Source organism: Panthera uncia, chromosome F2 (genome assembly GCF_023721935.1).
Source record: "Panthera uncia isolate 11264 chromosome F2, Puncia_PCG_1.0, whole genome shotgun sequence".
In the NCBI taxonomy this organism is placed as follows: Eukaryota; Metazoa; Chordata; class Mammalia; order Carnivora; family Felidae; genus Panthera; species Panthera uncia.
Genome location: NC_064812.1, coordinates 17255720 through 17280856, shown reverse-complemented (window position 1 = coordinate 17280856; position 25137 = coordinate 17255720). Strand labels below are relative to the sequence as shown.

The window sequence follows — 25137 nt, the reverse complement described above, 5'->3', positions numbered from 1 at the left end:
TTTATTAAGAACCCACTGTGTGAGAAGACCTCTGCCTACTTGAGGAAAAGAATGAAAAAGACACCAGCCTCATGGGTCTTAACACTCCAGAAGAAAAGAAAAACAAATAAACAGGTCATTATAGTACAGGCTGATGAGGACTTTACCAGAGAAAGTTCTGTGCTACGTACACAAGCACTGAGAAGAGGCGCCTAATGCAGGTGCACCTTAGAAGAGGCACCTTAGAAGATCGGGGAGGCAGAGGCCACCTGGAGGAAATCTTTAAAAACCCCTGTAGCACAGGGATAGGGGTACAGGCTCTGCATCTGCTTTTCCATGTTCAAATCTTGGCTCTACCTTTTATATTAGCTGTATATCCTGGCAAGGCATTTATCTTCTCCGAACCCCAACCATCTGACAGACAGATGCTAATGATGAGAGTAGCACCTACTTGCTAGGGTGGCTGAAAGGATCAAATGAGATATTCCCTGTGAAGCCCATAGCATGGCATCTGGCATATAAATAAATGCTCTGTATAGATGAGCTATTAATAACATGACTATGACCAGTGTTAAGCTAAGAGTTAAGGGTAAGTAGGAGTTGGTGGAGAAAAAAGAAGTAGATGTCCAGACAGAAGAGATAAAAATCTTCGAAAGACCTGAGTCCCAGAGGGTCAGGAGGAAAGGGCGTCTGTGGGGAGCACTAAGCGAGGAGAAAAGCCAGGCCAGCTTAGGCAGGCCAGGTGAAGGCATTTGGACTTTAATCAAGAGCCGTAGGGAGCCATCAGAGCAAGAGAGCTGATGTAATCAGGCTGTCACCTTAGAAAGATCACTCTGACTGCTATGTAGTGAATGGATTGACCAGACGCAACACTGAAGGTCCTGTGCCAATCAGGAGGTGATAATCCTTATGACAGATAGTGGCGGCTTGAACCAAGATGTTAGCGATGAAGGTAAAACGCACGGATTCAAAGGATGCCAAGGAAGTGGAATCTATAAGATCTGCTCATGATTATATCCCACTTGACGTATGCCCTTGGTACAGCCCCTTGAACAACTGAACTCCTGCACAAAGCCTGGAAGTTGTTCCAGTACCTGTCACCCTGGTCCTTCTCATCAGAAAGAAGAGTGTCACCTAGAAACAGCACAAGTCTTCAACAGCAAAGGGCACGTGTAATTTCTAGCCAGTAGAACTAGATAATAACCAATCGGATAAAAATGATTCAGGAATTTAGAAATACACTACTGGGAGATGAACCAAAACAAATCCAGAGAAAAATAACCCTGCAACAGCCCTCCATGCCTAGGGAAATGCTCCACTTCAGCCCCTTATGGCTTCAGATGAATAATAGCGTATATGTGTATATGGGATGCTATTTGGTGACACCATCATTTATCCTCCAGACTAGGACATTTTTAAGAATGGAAGTGGTCTCTTTGATATTACATCAGGGCAACAGACAGAAAATGGGGCTCTCTGCCAGCCAAATCTAGTTTTCCCCACTACCCAAGTGTGGAGCATTCCTAAGAACTCTTTGATAAACCCAAATGGCATAAAACCAAGAAGCAGTTTCCATTAATTTATATGGAAGCATTTTTGAGCATTCTCAGACCCCAAAAACAACCTCTCTCAGACTTTCCTGACACCTTAGGACGCATTTTGCTAATAAATACACAAAAATACATTGAGATAGGGCACAGACGCTCACCAGACCAGGTCAGAGCTCGGGCGGCTGGAGGCCGAGACAAGACCCTGCCTCTCAGCGCAGCTGCGGCTGCGTCTATCTCTACGTGTACGACGACTGCTGCAAAACCGACGCTGAACACGATTTTCGCTTTTCGTCTTTTGTCGTAAAAATGAAACTCTCCTTTGGGTTTCTTTTCATTACGGAAAACGGGTACTAACACAGGTCCTTCCTAAAAGCGAAGTGGCATAGCGGGAACTTTCGAAAAGCGGAGGATACCTGTAATTGCTCTCCTTTTTGGCTGCCTAATATTCACCACCCCCCAGCACACACACACACACACACGCGTGCGCGCACACACACACATTTGTGTGTGTGACAACAGTTCCTAATGTCCTTATGAGGAATTACCTATCTCCAATAGCAAGTGGTTTTATTGGAACTGTCAATGCAGTTGCCAGGGAGTGAGCCCATAACGCCAAGGTAGGCCAGCTGAACTCAGGGCTTTGAACTTGATCAGAAATGGAACAAAATATAAAACACCAGAAAAAGGCATACCCACATTCCTTCTATCATCATCTCCTAGTGAGGCCATTGAAACATTCCTGCTTCCAGACCCCTGGTGCCCTGAATATCTGTCCTTTGATGAGCCTGTTCTCCAGTCCTTCCCATCGATTCTGTGAGTACCCGATGCCATTGCAATAAATTCCTTTTCTGTTGTTAAAAATCCTAATTGATACAATTATCCTTGAGTTTTAGAACACATAATTCTGACTCTGAATTTCACATCTGGCATTCACTAACTCTGTGTCTTTGGCTTTAGTTTTCTCATCTCTCAAATAATATTATACATACCTTATAAGCTAGTTTTAGAAATATATAAGATATTATATGCCAAGCACTTGGCTCAGTACCTGGTTCGGTAGTAAGCCATTGGCTAATATGAATTTCCTTCCAACCTTTCTTTCTCTCAGCTAATGTTACGTAGATTTGGTTTTGATATTTCATTTCAATATTTAGAGATGGGGTAATCTCACAGTTTGTGAGATCAAGCCCTGATGCAAGGAGACAGCGTGGAGCCTGATTGGGATGTCTCTCCCTCTCTCTCTGCCCCTTCTCCCCTCTAAATAAATAAATAAATAAGTTTTTAAAAAGTATAAGAAAAAATGTAGATGAATGGGACAGATATCTAATTTTCCTATCAGTAGGAATAGAGTAGGTTCTGCTGTTGTAACAAACAATGGCTTTTAACAACAAAGGTTTATCTCTTACTCACTCTACATTTCCAGTATGAGTTGGCTGAGTTCCTGCTCCAGTTCATCCTCACTCAGTGTATTAGAGAAAAACAAAGAAATGGAACCAATGGGATATATACATAGAGATTTATTTTATTCTAAGGAATTGGTTCACATGATGGTGGGGCTGGCAAGTCCAACATCTGTAAAGCAGGCCAATAGTCTATTCAGATAAGAGTTGATGCTTGTAATCTTGGGTAGGAATTCCACAGGGCAGCAGGCTGGAAAACTCAAGCAGGGTCTCTATGTTACAATCTAGAAGAGAATCCCTTCCTTTATGAAAAACCTCAGTGTGCTGTTAAGAACCTCAAGTGATTGGTTGAGTTCCACCCACATTATGGAGGATAATCTGCTTTACTCAGAGTCTCTTAAGTGTTGATCATATCTTTTAAAAAATACCTTCACAGCAATATCTAGACTGGTATTTGACCAAACAACTGGGCACCATTGCCTAGCCAGGTTGACATATAAAATCAACCATCATACCCAGTCTAAAAAAAATTATCCACTCTCTCAAATGTTGCCTGACGCTGTGACAAAGGGAAAGAGAACATGGCAAATCCTACTAGCTCTTAACATTTTCTACCAGAACTGATATATATCACTTTTCACTCCCCTTTTATTGCACACAGCACATCACAGGGCCATGCCTAGCTTTCATGGGAAGTACAATCCCACCGTGACCCAGAACAGAACCAAAATATTTATGAACAGCCTTAATGAACACCACAGGCTTATAATCTCATCCTCTTGATTTTTACAAAGAATACCATTGTCCTTAGTCCTTCCCTTCCTGACTATACTGGATGAAGCTTTCTGCTATCATAGTACACCGAGATCCCCTAAAGGAAGACAGGACAGGGACAGCCATTATTAATATGAGCATGTCTTGTCGGGTGCCTGGGGGGCCCACTCAGTGAATGGGCCCAGAGCCCCTCCAACTTCGGCTCAGGTCATGATCTCACAATATGTGGGTTTGAGCCCTGCATCAGGCTGTGTGCTGAAAGCTCGGAGCCTGCTTCGGATTCTGTGTCTTCCTCTCTCTCTGCCCCTCCCCCGCGCTCTCTCTCTCTCTCTCCCTCTCTCTCAAAAATAAACATTAAAATTTTTTTTATTTAAATTTAAAGAAAATATATGAGCATGTCTCATTAGACTTCTTACCACAGGGTTATCAGCAATCAGAAAAGGGTCCAGGAGGTTTTGGATTGTCCACCGTGAAGCAGTAATACCTCTTACTCTATATACCATTCTGGAGTCTTCTAGTGCTTTGAAAATCCTATAAGAAAGAGGGTCATATTTCTTGGCAGAAATGGGACAGATGGGAGAAGCATCTAAGTTATGATTTCTGAAAGGATTTTCAAACATCTTTATCCTGCTCTAGGACTTGTGCCAGATTTCCCTCCTGCGTTCATCTAGAGGAATTTTCATAGACAATTTATATGAAACAAGGATCTGTCTCTTGGTGCACAGTCAGCTCAGAAGTAGCCTCTTTCCCACCTTCTGCTTCCAAAAAGTGGATTGGTTGATTTATTTTATCCTGCTGAGGCAGCCAACCCTAATTAGCATCATTGGTTTCAAATAATCTGTGTTTCTCTTTAAAAAGAAAAAGGTCATCTTGCTACAAAATGTATGCAAATGTTGGGCTAATCGTTTTTTGCTTGACCCCCTTGTTGGCAATAGGTGACATTGATAACCCACTGCGAAGGGTAGATAGAGGTGATTCCTCTGCCAGTGATAACATGGCAGTGACACCTCCACGCCATAGGGGTGCAGTAAGGATCGAATGAGCTAATGTTTGTGAACGGCTTAGCACAGTGCCCAGCTGCAACCACACTCAGTGGACAGCTTAGGTTCTTATGGGCACTTCCGCTGTTTTCCTGCAGGCGGCTGCCTGCTCAGGGTTCAGCTCCTAGAGACAGATAATCCAGAGTTTGATTCCTGACTCAGCTGCGCGGTCGTCATGAGACCTGGGCGTGTTACTTAACTCTATGCTTCAGTTTTCTCCTCTCTAAAATAGAAGTGAGCATAGAAAATACCACATAAGATTATTATGTGGATGAAAAATTGATATAAGCAAAGCCCTTAGCATAGGACTGGCCCAGCCTATGTGCATAATACATGCTATTAGCCACAACTAATAAGGGAATCAGGCCCCCGGGTGGATTGTGGTCCCTCTGCTCAGTTCTTTTCAAAACAGCGTCATCCTTTTAGGGGCAATGGCTTTCAAACTCTGCCCAAGGAGCCTACGCCCCACCCCCAAAGGAGGAAGAGGAAAGAGACCATAGGGTTTCACTCCTCCTACAGGCAGAAAAGTTCTTCTTTTATCTGTTCCAAAAATTGAGATGCGGCACACAATTTCTTCACTGAAAGGGTGCTACTATGGAACAGTATATGAAGATATGTTCTCCTCTGTCACGCCTCACCTTCTCATGCTTGGGTCAGATCAACAGAAATAATAATTTGTGCTTGATTCTTGTACTCGTCCACTTATTTATTCATTGTTTTCATTCATTCATTTGTGTCCTTTTTTTTGGCCAGGTCCCCAGAGTTGTAGCCATGAACAAATAACACAGTTCTGGGGCGGGGCACGCAGCCCACTTTACAGCAGGAGAGACAGGTAAGGAAACAGGCTGTGATGCCCAGAGTTACAGGAATCATGATGTAGACAGGTATGTGATATCGAAGGAAAAGAATATCCAAAAGCCTTTGGGGTCAAGAGACACTTCTGAGGGGAAGAAGCCTAGGGGTGTATGGCAGCAGAAGAGGTGGCACATTTTCTAGCAGAGACAGAAAGGCAAGAAAGAACATGGAAATTCAGGAAATGCAGGCTGAGCAGCAGTTGTGAAGGCCAATAGGTAGGACAAAGGAGAAACAAAGTACTTCCAAAACCCAAGGCCAAAGCCCTGCCATCAGGATGGACGCTTCCTGGGGCGCCTGGGTGGCTCAGTCAGTTAAGCGCCCAACTTCAGCTCAGGTCACGATCTTACAGTTCATGGGTTCAAGCCCTGCATCAGGCGCTCTGCTGTCAGTGTGGAGCCTGCTTTGGATCCTCTGTCTCCCTCTTTCTCTGCCACTCCCCGCCTTGCTCATGCACACATGCTCTCTCTCTCAAAAATAAATAAACATTAAAAAAAAAAAAAGGATGGATACTTCCATTGCAGCCGATCAAGTATAAATTCACTTAATGACTTTAGCCAAGGATCTGGCATCCCAACATGTCCCTTCCAGGGAGCAGGTTCCTGAAAGATTCTTAGTCTCTTTAGCAAAAGGACACTCTTTTGCAGCTTGGGTTTAAAGGCACACTGTGGGAACAGACAAGGACAGGCATCCTGGGAGAACGTCTCCTGAGGAGACACGGCTGCAGCTGACACAGCTTTCTCCTGCCTTTCACTAGAGTCCCCGCTCCCAGCAGGGCCAGGTCCTGAATGAAGTCACCGGGCCACTTCGAAGAGGCCTTTGCAAGACTTTCAAAATTGAGCTGTTCCCAGCACACAGACCAGGGCTGAAAATGCAAAATTTGCTGGATGAATCCAAGCCTCTCCAAGCAGGTGTGACAAGTGTGAATGTTCTCAGATTGTGAATGAGGCCATGACTAATTCTCACTTCATCCACCCAGACTCCCAGCCAAGAGTCGAGAGGTTCACTTCTTCCTGCACCTCGGTGACAGGCAAATGCAGGCCACCCCTTGGGAAGGAACCTGGGCATGATATCAAGGTGGAGAAGTGTTGTTATCCTAATGATGTTGAGGTAATAATAATTACAATAATAGTAATAACTAACATTCACCAAGCACATACTCTGTGCCAGGTGCTGTAATAAGCACTTAGCATAAATTAAATTAACTCATCACAGGAACTCCATGGAGCCAGTAACACCACTACCCCAATTTTACAAAACAAAAACAAAAACAAAAACAAAAAGATGTCCAGAAAGAATCAGCGTAGATGATGGATGTAGGAGGTAGAATATTACAAAGAGTTTGCAAAGACTCTAAAACAAAATAAACAATATCCATGCATTACAATGCTAGCATTTTTTTACCAAAATTGACTGCAGAGACCTCAGATTACCCGTCACACAGGGAACTACCCAGAGGCACCTATAACATATCAGGGGAACCTGTATTCAAATGAGCAACTATAAAATCCATGAGAGACGTTCAAGAACAATGCTTTGGCTTTCAGAGAGAATCTATCCAGCTAGAAGCATTAGGGAAGGTTTTAGGGCAGAGGTGACCTCTGAGATCTTAAAGAACTGGTAAGATGTCATTCCAGGTTAAGGAACAGAGAGAGAGAAAGCAGGGAGGGGCAAGGATGGAGTATGTCCCAGGAAGAGCAGGAAGTGGATTGTGGGTAGAGGCATGGTTCCCGGGGATTCCAAGCACACCCTCAGAGCCACAGTGGTCTCTGAACCCCCTCCCCCTCCATCTCGGCCTTTTGTTTATTTTACACATTGAGCTTCTACATCATTTGAAGAAACAGGTCAGCTGATTTCCATTTTCAGACTACAGCACCAGAGGGTAGGGAAAGTATTGAGGAGGAAGGGAATGGTAGGTTGAGGAAAGAACACTAAGGGCTTCGGTATGAACATCAAGCCGACTTTATACACGCCACCCCTCTCCATTCTCCACGCTCAGCAGACTAGTGGAACATGTAATTCTTTCCCACCGTTCCCAGAGACTCAGAGTCCTTCCGTAACCAGCACCCCAGACACCAGGAGTGGCACATCATACAGCTAAGCAAGGGAACGTGGGCTTTTTTCTGTAGACAACAGAGAACCATATGGTTTTGAACCATTGTCCCTAAAGGTTCACTTAAGGTATTGCGATGGGGCCATGAATCTGTGGCCAGGCCCCACCTGTAGGCAGACCTTATCTCAGTGAAACCTGCATAGGTGACTTCCTCAGTTCCTTGAGCTCCCCGACAACAACAATAAGCTCCGGATCCACAGCAGTGGAATAAGAAGTGAGAGAGGGCTTTCACAGTGTCCGAAGACCCACCTGGGTGTGATTTCTTCAATTATTAGCACACAGTGTGAAGTGTTCCTCCATTTATCACATGGGTACCAGGAAATTTGGGGATCCAGGGGTGGAGGGGAGTAAAAGCATCGGCCTCATGGCCCATGGATGGCAGCTGAGTGATAAGACCCCTTTGGAGGAGGGGTAGGAACCAGGGTGACATGAGCAGTAAGAAAGGAGAAAGGACTGCATTAAATACAGACTTCACCCACTCCCTTTTGTAGAAAGAACAGGTTCTGGAGATGTAACTTTGCTCTGCTATATACAGCTCTGTGGCCTTGGGTGAGTCACTTCACCTCTCTGGGCCTCAGCCTTTTCATTTATGCCATGAAGGTAATCATTTCATTTACAGGGAACATTTGTTAGTTATTCTCCTTTCTTCTGTCAAGAGCATTCAGATTTTGCTTTGGATACAGCCTTGAAGGACCCGTACATCAAGATGCCTCAATATTCACCCAGTCAAGGAGTGTCCATGTGCTCCAGGCTCAGCCAATCAGACACCCTCAGTCTGGAACAGGGAGCCTAAGCAAAATAACATACTGGAAAGAGTGCAAGACAAGGCAGAACAAAGGCAGAGACCTCTCATCCCTATTGTCTTATCCCAGAGCCGCTCTGGGTCCTGTCATGGTGGGACCCCACCTGCCCCTTTCTAAAAAAGTCCTCTCAATGCCCAGGTGAACCGGAATCACCTGGAACCCTGGCTGATACAGGAAGTGTCAGATGAGGAGAGGGTATGTGGGCAAGTGCTTAGAGAATCTAAAGGAGATAGACAATGCTAGGTGGTGTTTTCCAGAACATTCCATAGTGTCTGCTACCAAACAGTTTCATTACATGATTATTGAACCAAGTTTGTTGAGTGTGCCTCCTGTCCTTGGACACAACCTTCCAGAGGGCGGTTTCTTCTGTTTTGTTTTGTTTTGGGGGGCCTTGTGTTCTCCTGGACAGACCTACTCATCATTTTCCCCTTTGCATCATTTGCAGGCCACGGGGCACTGAGTCACCAGAACGTCTTTATCACACAATGGTCAAAACCCTCTGTCTCTTCTCTCTCTGCTTTACCTCCTTTATTCCAGACACTTCCATGGCAGACTAATATAAAATGAACGGCCATGGGAAAAAAAACACTTTCACCTTCAGTTCACACCAGAAGTCCGTGGGATATTGAAAAGTGATGACCAGATGCCTTTGGGGCTTTGTTATTAATCAGCTATGTGACAAGGCAAGTCATTTGCCCCTCCGGACCTCAGTTCTCTCGTCTGTCAAATAAGAGTTCTAAATGAGAAAAATCTCTAAAGATTCCTCTCGAGCTGAAGGTCTGTGAAATGATTTGGCCCCACCTGGCTTTCATGCCCCTTCATTTCATGTGCCCCATCTTCGGTGCAGAGTCCAGGAACCCCGTCTATGCCTGTGCCATTATGGATCTATGCCAGTATTTCTAAAACTTCTTTAAGTTCTGGAATACTATAGATGTTTCACCGTAGATCTTTCCTCAAGGAAAAGATCATATCTTAAAAGAAATAAAACCTCTACAATAAAAAGTAAATCAAACGATTTAGAGATCATAGAAAAGAAATATAGAAAAAAATCAGATTTTATTACAGAAAACATATAACTGAGAATTTTCCCAAATGCTGGTAGCATATTTGCAAGCTGTTCAAAAAAAGAAAAAATGTCCCACAGCACAGAGTTGAGAAATAATAATAAATGAAACTGTCCAACGTTTCACAAATACATCCATCCCTCTAAGATGCCTTGTCAAAATAGATCATTCTATCTGTCTCAACAAGTCAGGCTGCCCTAGTGAGAACCACGTCTCCAGTTCCTGTTGCTGTAGAAAAGGAAGCACTGAGCTTTGAATGGCCTCACACTGAACCATCAAAGTGGTTGGGGGCCCCTGATTTTAGAGAGGGAGAGAAGGGAGCAGAAGATGAAGTATCCTTTATTTACTAGATCTGCATTTCGGGGCTTCCCGTGTGACACCAGGGCAGCCTCATCACCAGGTGGCCAGCCCTTTAAAACCCCTCTCCTCTACTCCTAGGACAAACCCATATGTCAGCACCGCAGGAACAGCCGGGGTCCCAGGAACTGAGCAGTCCTGGCCCCACAGGAGTGGAATTTGCTACCAAAGCCCTGACTGTAAAAGCTGCATCAAGCAAGGCAAGAGCAGAACCAGAGCTATACAGGGATGTGAGCCCTGAGGTTGGCGGAGCCAGTGCTGACCCCTCGTGAGGGCTGTGGGCTGGGTTGCATTATCTTTGGAGGGCAGGAGAGGTTTTTCCTTTGCTTTTGGGTCCCCCTAGTGGAACACTGGCTGGGTCTCCTTAAAGGAGGTGTGTGGGGAGATGGAACCGCCTGGGAAAGTTAAAACCAGCCGCCATGAACTTACGGCTGCCTTTCCCACCACCCTCTGGGCTGTGAAGCCAGCCAAGCAACCAATCAACACATAATTTACTCCTGCTGTTTACCCAGCAGTGCAGGGTGAGTTAAGTGCAGGAAGAATGGGGCATCATCCCTTTCTCTCAAGGTACTCATAATGTGGGGGAAAGAGACAACAAAACGATAACCAGCAAGACAATGACCAGCAAACTATTACACCATAACCCATAATGGCAGACATGTACAGAAGGTCACGTTATAATAGGCGACTCAAAATCAGACTGCCTGAGCTCCTATGCTGGCTCCTTCACTCACTTAGCACAGTGATCTTGAGCTTGTTTATTCAACAAATACATACTGGGCACCTAATCTATACCTACTACTGATCTGGGCACTAGGGATACAGACAAAAAAAAATTATCCCCCCCAAAAAAATCCCTGCCCTATGGACCTTACATTCTTCATCCGTGAAAGAAAGGACATACAAAGCTCCTATCCCATAATATTGTGAGGTTAAATAAAATAACCTTAGCACTTATGCCTGGCACATGATAAAATCTCAGTAGTGCTTGCTCTTGTTATCATCCTGTTGATAGACCCTGGAGTCTTTATTTTGCTTCAGGGTCCTTCCAAAGTTGTAAGTCAAGGGGGAAGCCATCCTGGGCTGGAGTTGAAGCAGCTCAACTTCTTAGGAGTCATGAACCCTAAATGTCTAGAGGTCTCAATTTCCTTATAAGTAAAATACAAGTGGTCAGAGGAGATGCTCAGCAGCCTGAGCAACACTTCTCTAGGAGTGGTAACCTGGTGAGTCAAGCTCTCAGACTTTTCTGGGCCACACTTAGTAGATGAGGAGTTCCCTGTGTGAGAATACATTGTGCATATATCTGTCTGTCCAGCTCACTTAATCCCAAAGTCCCCCCCCAACCCCCGTCTGTCCTGGTTATGAGTCACAGTTATATTGTTCCTCTCCTCACATAAGCATGCTGACCATGGTTCCTGACCCCATTAGAGTGGACATAGTGAAGTAAGATCCCAACATATAGATTTGAACTTGTTCTGAGGTGGGAAACCCCACAGCCTAAGCCTAATGTGTGAGCTCTAACAGAGCTTTGCAGGAGTCACTGTCCCAAGTCATAACAAGGTCGTATCATTTAGATATTTCTCACCTTCAGAACATCACTGGGAAGAGGATTAATTGAATTGGCAAGATCTAGCATTTCTGGGTCCAGTACTCAAGTATCATTACACATATTTAAACCCCATATCTAACCTTAAGAAAGGAATTGGTCTCTCTCTGATATCTTGAGTCCCTTTGAGGCTTTATACTCTAAGACCCAATGTTAAGAGGTCAGGCCTATAGGCAAGAGAAAACAGAAGAAAAGGATAGAGAGCATAATTGTTTTTCAGGGTAGGTTGAACATTAGAAACTGGAATAAATGTGGATAGCTTTCTGTATATACTTAGTAAAAATTAAAATATGGGTCACAGAGAGGCATCTGGCTGGCTCAGTGAAGTGGATGACTCTTGATCTTGGGATCATGAGTTCCAGCCCCACATTGGGTGTGGAACTCTCTTTTAAAAAAATGTGAAACAAAGAGTAAAATGTGACCATTTTAATCAGAAATTGCCATTGAAATCAGAAATCTAAACTCAAGGGGCACCTGGGTGGTTCAGTCTGTTAAGCATCTGACTCTTGATCTTGGCTCAGGTCATGATCTCACAGTTCATGAGACTGAGCCCCGTGTCAAGCTTTGCACTGACAGTAAGAAGCCTACTTGGAATGCTCTCTCCTTCTCTCTCTGACCCTTCCCCACTCGCTCATGCTCTTTCTCTCTCAAAAATAAATACACAAGGAAGGAAGGAAGGAAGGAAGGAAGGAAGGAAGGAAGGAAGGAAGGATGGAAGGAAGGAAGGAAGGAAGGAAGGAATGGAGGGAGGGAGGGAGGGATCTAAACTCAAGACCTAATTCTGCTTTTGTGGTAGAAAATAGAGCTACTCACCTATGTTTCCATTTCTCCTTCCCAGAACATTGGGGAGATCACCCTTGCCTTCTCCCTTGAAGTTAGACGAGGCCATGTGACTTCTTTGACCAATTAAATGTGGGTGGAACAAAATGATTCATTACCTGATGAAAGCCTTGAAGAACCAGTGCACGATTCTGTATGTTTTCTTTTCTCTTCTGCAGCAACTGCAAAAGCAATATAGATATATTTTTATAAAGGCTGAAATTCCGAGCCATCACATGGAGAAGAGCTTCTCCAGCAGGTTTCCCAGACCTACAGTGGATTTTACAGAAGTAAGAAATAAATTTTTATGTTGTTAACCTACTGAGATTTTTAGGATTATTTGTTACTAAGCATAACTTAACCTATTCTGACTGATACAGGCTCTTACCATAACCATATGATTTCAAGTAAATTACTTACCTTCTCTAAGGTGTCCTAATTCATAAATGGGGTAATAATAGTTCTTAGCATTCTTATGAGAATTAAGTGTTAAATGTATCTTCCATGACTTACTAAACTATCAAACATTATGCAAATTAAATAAATTAATTTAACTGAACACCTTCTGTTGTCCAGATACCATTCTAGACAGAGATAAGTGAGATCTCAACCCTATAGGAATTCACAATCTTTGTGTAAATCACTCTGCTTGTTCTCCAAGTATCAAAGGCAGAAATACAGTCTTGGAAAGCTCACGGTCTCAGAATAAAAAAAGACAAGAGGAATCCCTCTCTCCCACCAAAGAATCAAAGGAATAGAAGTGAATGGTATCATTCTGTCTGGTGTATTCAGACCTGCAAAAGGATGCACAAATAGCGTAGCAGCTGCCTGCAAAATGTGCAACAGGTCCATTTAAATTTATCCTTGAACTCCATTCTCTATTTTTACCTTAATCTCATTGATTCTTTTTCTCAATATATGTCTCTAACCTGTAACTCTTTGGCAAGATTCAGGCAGATGATCCTAACTACCAGTTTGACATTGCCAACTGGATGTTTAAGAGCATCTCTAGCTCAGCAAATCTAACACCAAGTTCAGCATTTAGCCCTGAGATTCTAGCTCCTCTTCCTCCTCTGTTCCCATACATCCAGTCTCTGATATTGGAAAACTCATTGTCATCTTTAATTTCTTGTTTTCCATAACCCGAGTCCAAATAATTTTCCAAGTCCCAAAAACATCACCTCCAAAATCTTTTGCTGAGGGTGACTGCCTTTCTCTGCCTATCAACAGACACATCTCCATACAAAAAAGAAAGAGTCTCACTTTATTGCACTCTACATTCTTCTCTAAGTACAGCCCTGATCTTCTGTTATAAAATCTTTAATAATTTTGAGTTTCTTACTAAATTAATTCAAACAGCCTGTCAAACTCAAATCCCTCTACAATCCATTCCTGACAATGTTTCAACAAATATTTATCAATTGCCTTGTGTGCCAGACCCACCTACTGTCTAAGCTCCAAGGATACAGAGCAAGACCAGTCCCTGTCTTTAAAGAGCCTGTAGGGGGCGCCTGGGTGGCGCAGTCGGTTGAGCGTCCGACTTCAGCCAGGTCACGATCTCGCGGTCCATGAGTTCGAGCCCCGCGTCAGGCTCTGGGCTGATGGCTCGGAGCCTGGAGCCTGTTTCCGATTCTGTGTCTCCCTCTCTCTCTGCCCCTCCCCCGTTCATGCTCTGTCTCTCTCTGTCCCAAAAATAAATAAAAAACGTTGAAAAAAAAAATTTAAAAAAAAATAAATAAATAAATAAAGAGCCTGTAGTGTCCATGGCAATACAGCTCTCCAATCTCCTTTGGGAGAACGAGAACCTACTGCAAGGAACATAGTTTCCCTCCATGGATACTGTGAAACCCAAGGGTACTCCCAGCCAGTGGCCAAGCATGACTGGGGTACCAGAGCCAGCCCATTCCTACGCAGTGTGGGGTTCTTCTAGTGAGCAACTGTGGCTCAGCATCCCTCCATTGGCCTGGCCAAAATTCTCTCAGAACCATCCTATGGTCTTTGGCTTTTTCTACCCATCCTTCCCTCCCTCTCTCCTTTCAATTTGCAATGGTGGGTACTGTGTGAGAAAGGCAGGCACAAAGTGATATAAAGGAGAAGAACCTCAAACTGAGTCCAGGGAATGGGGACTACAGGGACACTAGGACATGACACCAGACTGAACCATGAAGGATGCAAAGTTGATTTCATTTGCCTCTACTTTGTTACTAGCACCCTACACTCAAATATAGCTTATAAATGAAGAGGCTGAACTTTTGTTCCATATACCCACAAATTTCCTCTACCATTGTTGACATTTTGAGGGAGCAATAAATAGCTCCGTGTTTCCACATTTGAATTCTAAATTGGAAAATAAGAGTTCTAGCTGAGAGTTCAAAATACTCCCTCTACAACTAAAAAGATGGGAAAATGAAGCTTCCTGTGAGAGCCAAATGGATCTGCTGGCTGTACTCTCTTCCTTTGGGATCTCCTGAGACCAGTGGTGGACACCACCGGTGGTAGACAGTTTAGGTTTTACTTCCAGAAGTTTCTGAAATGGGTTAGAAAAAAACGTGAGTGAACCAAGTGAACCAAGTGGACGTATCCATCCTAATGCAGCAGCTGGGGTGGTTAGGACAAACCTTCCCCCAGAAAAATTAAGAGGAATACCTGCTGCCTGAGGGAAGCTCATTCCCAAGGGGAAGAAAGGTAAATATGACCCAGACATGCCCAGTTCATTCTTCCCACAGCTCCCAGTCAGACAAATCACCCTGCCTCCCCCGCAGCAGAGAGAGAGCAGAAATCCAATTGAAGTTCTTTTAACACAGAAGGAAACATCAGAAGTGGGGAAGAAATGTTCTCCCCTTTCTTTAGCTTTTTGCTGTCAACTCAGCCTGCTTCATTGTTTAGAAAAAAAAATTATGTTTTATTTATTTTTGAGAGCAAGAGAGACAGAGCACGAGCGGGGGAGGGGCAGAGAGAGAGAGAGGGAGACACAGAATCCGAAACAGGCTCCGGGCTCTGACCTGTCAGCACAGAGCCCCATGTCGGGCTCCAACTCACAGACCGTGAGATCATGACCTGAGCTGAAGTCGGATGCTTAACCAACTGGGCCACCCAAGTGCCCCCAGCCTGCTTCATTGTTAAGTCAATAGTCAACTACAGTGTAGCAGTGGCTCTCGGGAGGAGATCACCATAACAGGAGACTGCACCTTCAGTACCAAATGGCACTCCTGGGGACCACAGATGAGTGGTTTACACATTGCTTCCAGAAGGCTCTGAAATGTATCAGAACAGAACCAAATTCAATCAACGCCAGACCCAAGGCTAAAAATTCCCTCTCTGTTCCATTTTCCAAATCACAATATGTGCAGTCATGCTGTCCAACACAGCATATCCAAGATTCAACAATGAGATTAAATGACACCCTTATAATGCACCAATAATGAACTACATGAAGACACTCACATAATGAATGATTATAACCCATAGATATCCCATTATCAAATTCTTAGAAGAAATACACATTCAAAAATCAAATCCTCCTAAAAAAGATCAAGTCCTCCTGAAAGTTAACTCTAAAAATGTTCAAATCCAAAGGAATTAATATCCAAAACCAAATTATTTTGTTCTTGGGTGATAAAAGCCTTGTCTCCTTGATTTCTATTATACTGGGCATGTATATTTCTAGCACCTGACATGCGTCTGTCACCAAGACATCAATAACATTTTGTTTCATAAATTTATGAAATGAATAGGTACTCACTGCTATAGAACCAACCTAGCTAACTTCCACAGCAAGGTAAGAGCAACCAACAGAATGGTAACCGAATGGCATTTCTGTTTATCCTTCTCTCATTAAATTTAATTATTTTAGGAACTGCTTCTTTGATTATAATCACTAGCAAATGAAGCCAGGCTGCTTAGCATAGCTCCTGGCATATATTAGATATGCAGTGTTATTTGGATTGGATTCTAATTTCACAAATCTTATATTAGGTAGAAGCAATAAGCATGATCAAAACCTTTCACCATTTAGAAAAGCTAAAGCTACTTGCTTTTCATTTTTGCAGCTCCAGGGGGTGGGGGGGGGGAATGATTTTTTACATCAATAACCAAGAAAATAAAGTCAGAGGCTTTTGCTTCTGCTTGATCCTTTCCTCGGGCCACCTCTTCAGCTTTCACTCTTCCCTGTCTCCCTTGCCCTCTGAGCAGCTTGCTCTTCGCTGGCCTCATCCCTCTGCCCTGGCACCTGCCAGAGAAGGAGCAGATGCTCATCTTGGCCAGTCATGCTTGACCACAGCAGGCATCCTGCTCCTCTCCCCACCCCCTGCAGCCTGTGCATACCCAGCCATGACATCAGGGAACTCTGGGAGCTAGAACAAACCCTTCCCGAGTCAGTCAGATGTAGGCAGATCTCCAGAGAGTCAGTCCCAACACTCTGGCACCTTCTGGTCTTCTGCACCCAGGAATCCCCACTCACATGCTACACTGGCCTCTTCAGTGTCCTCAGACCTCTGACTGCACATTTTCTCTTCCCTCCTTGCTGTGGGTAACCCCCACTACCTCTGCAATATCTCATGAAGGCCTCTGTCCCTCCATCTCTCTGGCTGGGCTGTTTCCTTGGAGAGGACAGTATAAACTGAGAGCAGTAAGCATGGGAAGCATCTCTTCTGAGGAAGAGGCATGAGCTCCCTCTGTCTCAGGAGCTCCACACTCCCACCTGTGCTCCAGCCACCTCTTCTCCCAAAGCACAGCCTTCCCTCCTTTTCCGAGCAAGCTTCCTTCATCCTTTGCCCAGGCTTTCCATCCTCTCCTCTAATCCCAGTACCGTTTCTACCTCTCCAAATGCCTACCATCGACCAAATAACCCCTCCCCTGTAATCCCACAACAGTTTGCATTTGTGTATTGATCAGGTTCCTGGAAACAGATTTTGAGATGGAAATTGACATGTAGGAAGTTTTTTGGGGTATGCTCCCAGCATCGACACCTAAAGGAGTCAGGACTGGGCAGAGGAAGAAGCTGACCTGGCCATTCAGATCTGTCCCAGTTTGAAACGTGGGGACCAAGCCTTTGTAGCTTGTATTGCCCAGTCATGGGCTGCCCTTGGAGACAGAATATTATCTTGAGTGAAGCTGCTTTCTTCCACAGAAGGCAATTTTTGGAGAGAGTCTCAGCTGAGAGCCACCAGCAGCCAGCACTCCCAAGAGGGAGGAAAGAGTGGCCCGGTCCTGGAGGCAGATCTCCGTAACACACACTGCTTCCACTGCACACTTACCACGTTAACATGCAGCATCTTCCCCCTTTCTTTCATTCCACAAATATTTATCAAGCATGCAGGGCCTTGGAGATGCACCAGTAGGAGCTCTCTCTAGACTGACAGTCCACCAAGAGCGAGAACCATCTTTTTTCTCTCTGTCTCTATGGGGCCTGTGCCTGATACATAATGATCACACAATAAATGGTTCCTGCTAAGCGAATAACAATGGGATTGAAGAGGGCTGGGTAAATGAGACTTCTTTCCCCACCAAGGTTCCAAATGATTTGAGAGCTGGATGAGATCAGACCTAGGGAGGCTGAAATATCACCTTTATTACTAACAACAGGAACTACTGGAGAATGTGGGAATATATAAGAAATAGGAAATAGGTAATAGGAAAACTCAGAGGTAGGCAGACTTTTCCACCCAGTCCTGGACAGTATTAGAAGACCACAGGCCTGCCCCCAGGGACATGGAGGGACAGAGAAGGGCGATCTTCAGTGAGAACCAAAGAAATAGAAAGGCCGAACTGAGAACAACACCGAGTTGGTTCTCCTGGAATTTATGATCAGAAATAAGTGCCCTCCTTGCAAACTGAAGGACAGGGAAAATCCAGAGTATGAGCCTAGTGATACCACCTCCATAGTTGAGCAGGCACCAAGATTAGGGAAGCTTTTACTCCTAATGTATAGGTATTGAGTGGACTAAATTCTGAAAACTTTCTAGTCCCTGATTCCAGTTATTATGAAAGCCAGGTTCATCCATGACCCTCCCATTTTCCTGAGCCGATAAACTCTTTTGCTGGTAAGCAAACACTAACAGGGTTCACCTGCACGCTTGAGTTCTCATGAAGATAAGAACTTTTTAAAAATGTAAACATGGAAATAGAAAATCACATGGTTAATTAGTTTAGGCTTAAATGCATGGGTAGTGAATTTGCAGTCAATGATTGACACAGCCTAAGTGGTTACTTTAGCAAGAAACACTCCTCCAAGTTCCTGTACTGGGTACTGGGTACTGGGAACAGTTTCTCTGCGACCCATGTGAATCTCTGGTGTGAGGCACATGGCCAAATGCCAGGGAGGGCCACCTTCACGGCAGTGATCGTATAATACTCTTGACAGTATTACAGGATTGAGAATTGGCAATACTCAAATCAGAATTAAACAGAGTGAATTCAGTTTGTGTGTCAGGAAAAACAAAATCAGATTTCTCCCCAGCACTGTACCGGCGACCAAAGGAGCGTCACTCGGTCCCAGAAGAATGAGAAAATGAAGTTTGTACAAGGCCTGGGGCAGAGCAGGAAAGCAACATGGTTTCTAAGCACAGTTCCAAGCCTGAGGAGAATCTCAATTTATGGACTCATGACAATGGCTTCTCTGCTTACAATTAAGGTTGGCAAAAGTTAACGTTGGCTTGGTTCAATGTTTGGGGAAAGCAGGTAGTTTCACAGATTGTTCGCTTAAATGGCAAGCTAGAGCTTTCATTTCCCAGAGATTTGGTAGCATTCACATTCCGGTACTTTCAATTCTAGCTGGAAGGGGAACTTCTGGGATGTACATTGCTCCTTGGCTCAAATTAAATCAATCCAGGCCTATGACACCTACTAGTTAGAAAGCTCCCTGTGGCACACAGCTTTCTAGAGAATTACACACAGAGGGGAAGGCTACACCCTTGTACCTTCAGGCAGTGTGCTGAGAGAATTAATATGACTACATATTAATAAAGTGCAAATTAAAGTGAGTCACATATTTCTATCCTTATGGTGAAAGACCATACCGCACGCAATCTTCTCTCGGCATACTTGTCCCCTTCTGGAACCTGGTTCTAACCATGACCGTGTCTTGAATTAGTTCCAAAACCTTTGGGCAAATTGCTCAGCCTCTCTGGATTTCTCATTTCTACCATTTATAGCATCTCTCTGACAATGATAGCTCAAGTCTTTCTATTCTAATATATTTTTTAAAAGACATGAGATGGGGTTGTCTCTCACTGAGTATAACTACTAGTTAAATGAAATAATGAATAGGTGAAAGGAAGAATGATTGGAGGAACAAATACCTTACTAAATGGAAGCTCAGTAACTTGAGAAGAATATCTCTGCCCACATAGCCATTCTCCGTCAGGTTTCTGTAAGAGAATTAAGGCTTAATGTCCTAAGGCATCCACTGTAGCAGTGAATTAATTTCTCTATATTAACTTCTCCATCTATAATGGTGCTAACTACGTACCAACTTTGGGAGAATTGAGAAATAGTCATTCACATCATTGTCCACATTCTGTAGTCCAGTTGAGAAAGGTTTTATGATTGTTGAATAGCCAACAAATTTCTCAAGGAACCAGAATTTGCTGATAAGCCCAGGAACATGCTGAAATCCCCCATCACCAACTCCTACACGTGCTATAAGACCTGCAGACTGGTCCTCCCACCAGCTCCATGGTACGTAGCATGGTACATAGAGAAGAATGTGGGCTCAGGGCACAGAAAGTCTGGGATTTCCCATCTTTGTCCTCCCCTGCCCAAGATGTGCAACCCCCTCAAATCACTTTGTCTCTTAGAGCTCTAATATCCTCCATTGCCCTAGTTTTAATATCCCCCCATTGTCCTCCAAACAGAAACCCCAAACAAGGATTTTGGTGCAAGTAATTTATTTGAGAGCGAATCCAAGAAAGCATGGCATAGCATGAGTTTCTCAATTTTGGCACTATCGACATTTGGGGCCACATCATTCTTTATGGTGGGGGACAGTCTTAATTGAGCCCTATCGAATGTTTAGCAGCATCCCTGGTCTCTACCCACAAGATGCTGGTAGCAAACACCCCTCTAGTTGTAATAACCAAAAAGTCTCCAGACAATGCTAAACGTCTCCTAGGAGACAAAATCACCCTCAGTGGGAACCACGGGTATGGTGGTTAATATGGCATATGGCCCAGATCACCCCTTCAGGACCCATTACCCCAGCAGCTGGGAATGTTGGATGCTGACTGCTGACAAAGGCACCCCCCTCTAGAGATTGTCCTTGGTCAAAAGACCTGCCTCACCCTTCCCCCTTATACCCACTCCCCAGGGCCAGCCTATATCCTGTGACTGGTCAATGCAAGGGCGCAAAGGCCTGACTCCCTTTCTCCAAGGCAGGACAATCATAAAATGCCACCCCAGCTCTGGAGCTTGCTGTATGATTAGGAGGTACTCTAGTACAACTACATCATAGCTGATGCTCTCCCTGTGCCCAGTTCTGCTCCCTAGCTTTTCTACAGGTGCTATTCCCAAATGCATTTTCCAATAAAACTTCTACATGCATATCTCCACATCAGAGTCTATTTCTGGGGAACATGAACTAAAACTTATTGTCAGGAGGTGTCCTAGGAAGTTGGTTCCAAAATGAAATGTGGGGAGCTGGACCCCCTTCTAGCTAGCTGACAAAAAGTACCCCATCAGCAGTCATCAGTGGAGAGCACTGGGAGCCCCAGCATGTTGGAATTGCAGTTGTTAAACATGTAATTGCTCCAAATTGGATGGGATCCCTCCAGAAGGGAATGTGCTAGCTGTGAATATATAAAGCATTCAGCCTGCACAGGGCCAGAAAAGTAGTCATTCTAAGTACAGTGGACTCAGATGGCTGCTGCTCCTTGCTAAAAATGCATTAGGGAGAGACAAGGAAAGGCTGAGGTGATTCATCATCATGAAAAGGTAAGGAGTGAGGGTCATAGTGCCACCCTGGCATCAAGTAAAAGGAATCTCATCTCCTGCCCTCTTTCTGCAGAGGGCAGAAAAAAACTGAGCATCAGGCCCAGGACTTAATTATAAGGTTGGAATCCCAACCGCAGCAAGGCTGCTGCGTCCAGGTTTGTGCTCTGACTGGGAAGGAATGGGACCTTACACTTGGGTGGTGACAGCTGGACCAGTGCACCCAGAAACCCTGAACCATCATATCCTCCTGAAGCCTCTGGGCCTGAAGAAGTAGCCCATCCCTCATTACACACCCCCAGCCCTTGCTACAAGGCAGCTTGAATACAGAGGTCTTCACTTGCAAGACAACACATGCCTTCCCCGATCTCACCCCACCTCCTCTGCTGGCCACCAGAACAATAAGTGGCATCCAGCCACCATACTGTCAGCCCAGGGAAGGGCTGAGCCTGCTACAAGAGGCGCACACACCAAAGAAGGTGCCGGAAGTAGCCAAAACGCACCAACACAAGCCAGGAAGGTAGGCAGAGGATTGGAACACTGAATATGTCCGAAGGGGACGGGGTACAGAGCTGGATAAGGAAGAGTTTATTGACATGGTGAGATGGTTTAACACCCTGACAAGAGCGGTAGGGGATGGCACAGAGGTGCATCTTGGATGGCTCTCATAAACTTGGGGAAAGTGAGGTAGTGCGGCAGAAATGCCAGAACTCCCGCAGCCGCGAGCAGAGGCAGGCGTAAAAGGCTCAGAGAATCAGGCATGTGGGGGGGGGCAGTTCTACTGCTTACGGTGGCACACCCTAAGGTGACCCCAGTGAGGCACACCCTTGTATAATCCCCTCCCCTAAGCACAAGCAGAAACTGCAACTTGCTTCTAGCCAACAGTGTATGGCTGGCAGAGGTGATGGGACAGTCACTCCAGTGATTCTGTTAACATATAACAGATTCTGATCATATAACATCGTCTCAGTGTCTCGAAGGGAGAGGTGCCACTGCTGGCTTGACAAAGGGAGCTGCCCAGGCAGCGAGGAAGTGCAGACCTCCAGGAATTGGAAGCAGGCCCAGATGACCGCCAGCGAGAAAATAGGGACCTCGGTCCCACAGCTGCCAAGACTTGGATTCTGCCCACTACCAAATGTCCTAGAAGAGGCCGACAGCTTGCCTGCAGCCTTGTGGAACCTGGAACCAAGGACCCAGTGAAGCCATATTCGGACTCCTGCCCCTCAGAAACTCTGAGATAATAAATGTAGGTTGTCCTAAGCTATTCAGTTTGCGGTGTTGTTATGCAGCAATAGATTACTAATACACTCAAGGCTGGGAAACTCACAGCCAGTGATGTCCCATAGGAGGACCCAGAAGACACCTCATTTACCAAAGCAATAAGAAGTATGTGGGGCAGGGCACCAGCATTGCCGGGAAGCTCGATAGTGATTATCCTCTATGGGTCATGACTGACGCTGCGACAGACCCCTTAACTGCCAAAAAATAAATAAAATAAAATAAATTTGACTGAGTCTTGAAAAACGGAGGCCATGTGGCAATGTTGAAGCATTAAAAGCAAAGCAGTCACAATTATCATAATGAGTGGCAAAGTTGAAATGTCACCCTCTAAATATTCCCCTCTGCTGGCTTTTTTTTCCTTCATATAGGTAGAGAGAAAGGAAGGGAAAGATTTCTAAATCAAATAGCAAAAGGATATCACAGCCCATAAAAGGTAAAATTTACCAGTTAATATGCGCACGCAAAAAATGTTATGGAGGCATCCTCCTCACAAATATTAAAGAGGCAGTTAACAAATGATATCTGCAAGGCAACAATTCTTCTAACTCACCCAACATAAATAGCACTTGCCCTTGTGACTGAGCAATCAGCTCTTTGCAAGACTGTATCATAGCAACATTCAGCCAGAGAACTTCCAAGAGTATTGAAGCGTCCTTCTGGTGGCTACAGTTGTCCTAGGAGCGAGATGGAACAGAAAGAAAATTCTCAGCCAAGTAGTCAGAGTACTAGATCTCAGAGGCTTGAAGCTACCACTAGCTTGATGCATGACCTTGACCAATCTCTTGATTTCTCAGAGCCTTGATTCCCTCACCTATAAACTGAGCACTTGAACTTCATTCATTCATTTATTCTTTCATTCAACAAATATTTGCTAAGCATCTGCTAGACCAGTTTCAGAGCCACTGTGCAGGAAAGGAAGGGGGTCTTTTTCAAGGTCTTTTTCAAATCTAACCGGGAATTTGAAATGGCACATCTATAGAGATAAGGGCACATTTCCCCAAATCAGTATCTCTTGCACATGCCATCCACATGCCATCTCATAGCCAAACCCTTGATCCTATTGTTAATGACCCTTTTGCAACACTGTCTTTCTTGGTAAAAGAGAACACAGTTCAGGGTCCTCCCCTTGCCCACTGAGAAGAGGTCACAGGGGAAAGGAGCAAGGAGGGAGGCATGTTTGACAGAGTTCACTGAGTCAGCCAGACTCCTCCTGTCCCTCCCCAGTCTGGGCTCCTCACCTTCCTCTCTTCTCCAGAGAGGCACACCCCCTCTGCCACTCTGCTGGCCATGAAGCTGATTAGCATTTTGCACTCCAGCAAAATGAGCTTTGGAATCTCACTTGTCCTCTCAGCAAAATATCAGATGGAAGTGGAGCAGATTTTAATGCAAAGGACGATTACATAATTTGCCGAAGTCCCAGCACAGAAATGCCACATGACTATTTGCTTCTTCCCTTTTGTCCTTTTCCCTAGCAAGCCCCAGAAAGTAATTCCACAGCCTAGAACCAAGCCCATGCATAACCTTTGGGCAGCTGAGGATGCTTTCTTCACATGCTGGGAGATTGCAACGTAGCTCCAAAACAAAATTCCTTTTGCTTCTCGTCACTACATTAAGGGGTTGAGATCGTGAGATATAGATAGATAGACAGATAATTATATCACTATATATATGTTTAATTGTGGCCCCCAAATGGCCATCATTTTATTTTCTATACCTGACTTAATTTATTCATAAGCCTCATTCTACAAGGGTGGAGGAACTCACCAGCTGAAGGCTTCTCAAACTCCTCCAGTTGAAAATAGCATCTTCCGACCTGAGCCCCTGGAGGGCAATGCTGGGTCTCACAGGCTTCCTCCTTGATGGATGCCATCTCACCCTGACTGGAAAGGAACATGCACATCTTCCCTAGGGGAACTTCTGGGCTAGGCTGGAACCCTGGAGCCCAGCATAGATATGTCCTCGGGCACAGGAGTCCCTGACCATCCTTTGAGGCATTAAGCTGCCACAATGTCCTGAAGTCTGTGATCATGGCCCTTTGCCTCCAGTTGAGAAGTCTCTAGGTCATTGGTCCTGAATCCAGGCCTCTGCTGGGCCCACAGTTTTTTCAGGCTCCACTTCTCCCCTGCCCTGTTAGTTTCCTAGGGCAAACCAGGTGGCTTCAAACAATGAGGTTTATGCTCTCATAGTTCTAGACGCCAGAAGTCTGAAATCAAGGACCACACTCCTTCCAAAGCTCTAGGCTCAGAGGGAGGAATCCTTCCTTGCCTCTTTTAGCTTCAGGTACCAATGGCCTCCTGGGCCTGTGACTGCATCCCTCCATCTCTCCCTCCCTTCTCAAGTGGACTTCTCTATTTGTCTCAAACCTCCCTCTGCTTTCTCTTACAAGAACACCAATCACTGGCCCACCCTAAATCCAATATGATCTAATCTCTACATCTTTGACTTGATTATATCTGCAAAGACACTGTTTCCAAATGAGGTCCCATTCACAGACACAAAGGCTAGGGCTTGGACATATCTTCCAGGGGCCACAATTCCACCCATTGTGCTTTCCAGAGGCTACCTGAGAGCTAG

The 25137-nt window shown here is 44.8% G+C and overlaps 2 long non-coding RNA genes across 4 annotated transcripts in view; one reads left to right on the top strand and one right to left on the bottom strand.

Moving 5' to 3' along the window:
* The window catches only part of LOC125924436 (uncharacterized), a 39713-nt gene extending 37850 nt beyond the window's left edge, over positions 1–1863 (bottom strand). The window contains exon 1 of the long non-coding RNA XR_007458419.1: positions 1688–1863. This is a non-coding gene — a long non-coding RNA (uncharacterized LOC125924436). The remainder of the gene's footprint in view (positions 1–1687) is intronic.
* On the top strand, positions 1863–10311 carry LOC125924435 (uncharacterized). 3 transcript variants are annotated; one of them, XR_007458417.1, is made up of 6 exons: positions 1863–2146; positions 2250–2342; positions 5497–5575; positions 6353–6506; positions 6575–6705; positions 10014–10311. It is a non-coding gene; the product is annotated as an uncharacterized LOC125924435 (long non-coding RNA). The 3 variants fall into 3 exon arrangements; XR_007458418.1 differs by lacking the exon at positions 10014–10311 and adding an exon at positions 9049–9131 and having other exon boundaries at positions 1863–2342; XR_007458416.1 differs by having other exon boundaries at positions 1864–2342.
* Positions 10312–25137: the final 14826 nt, after the last annotated feature.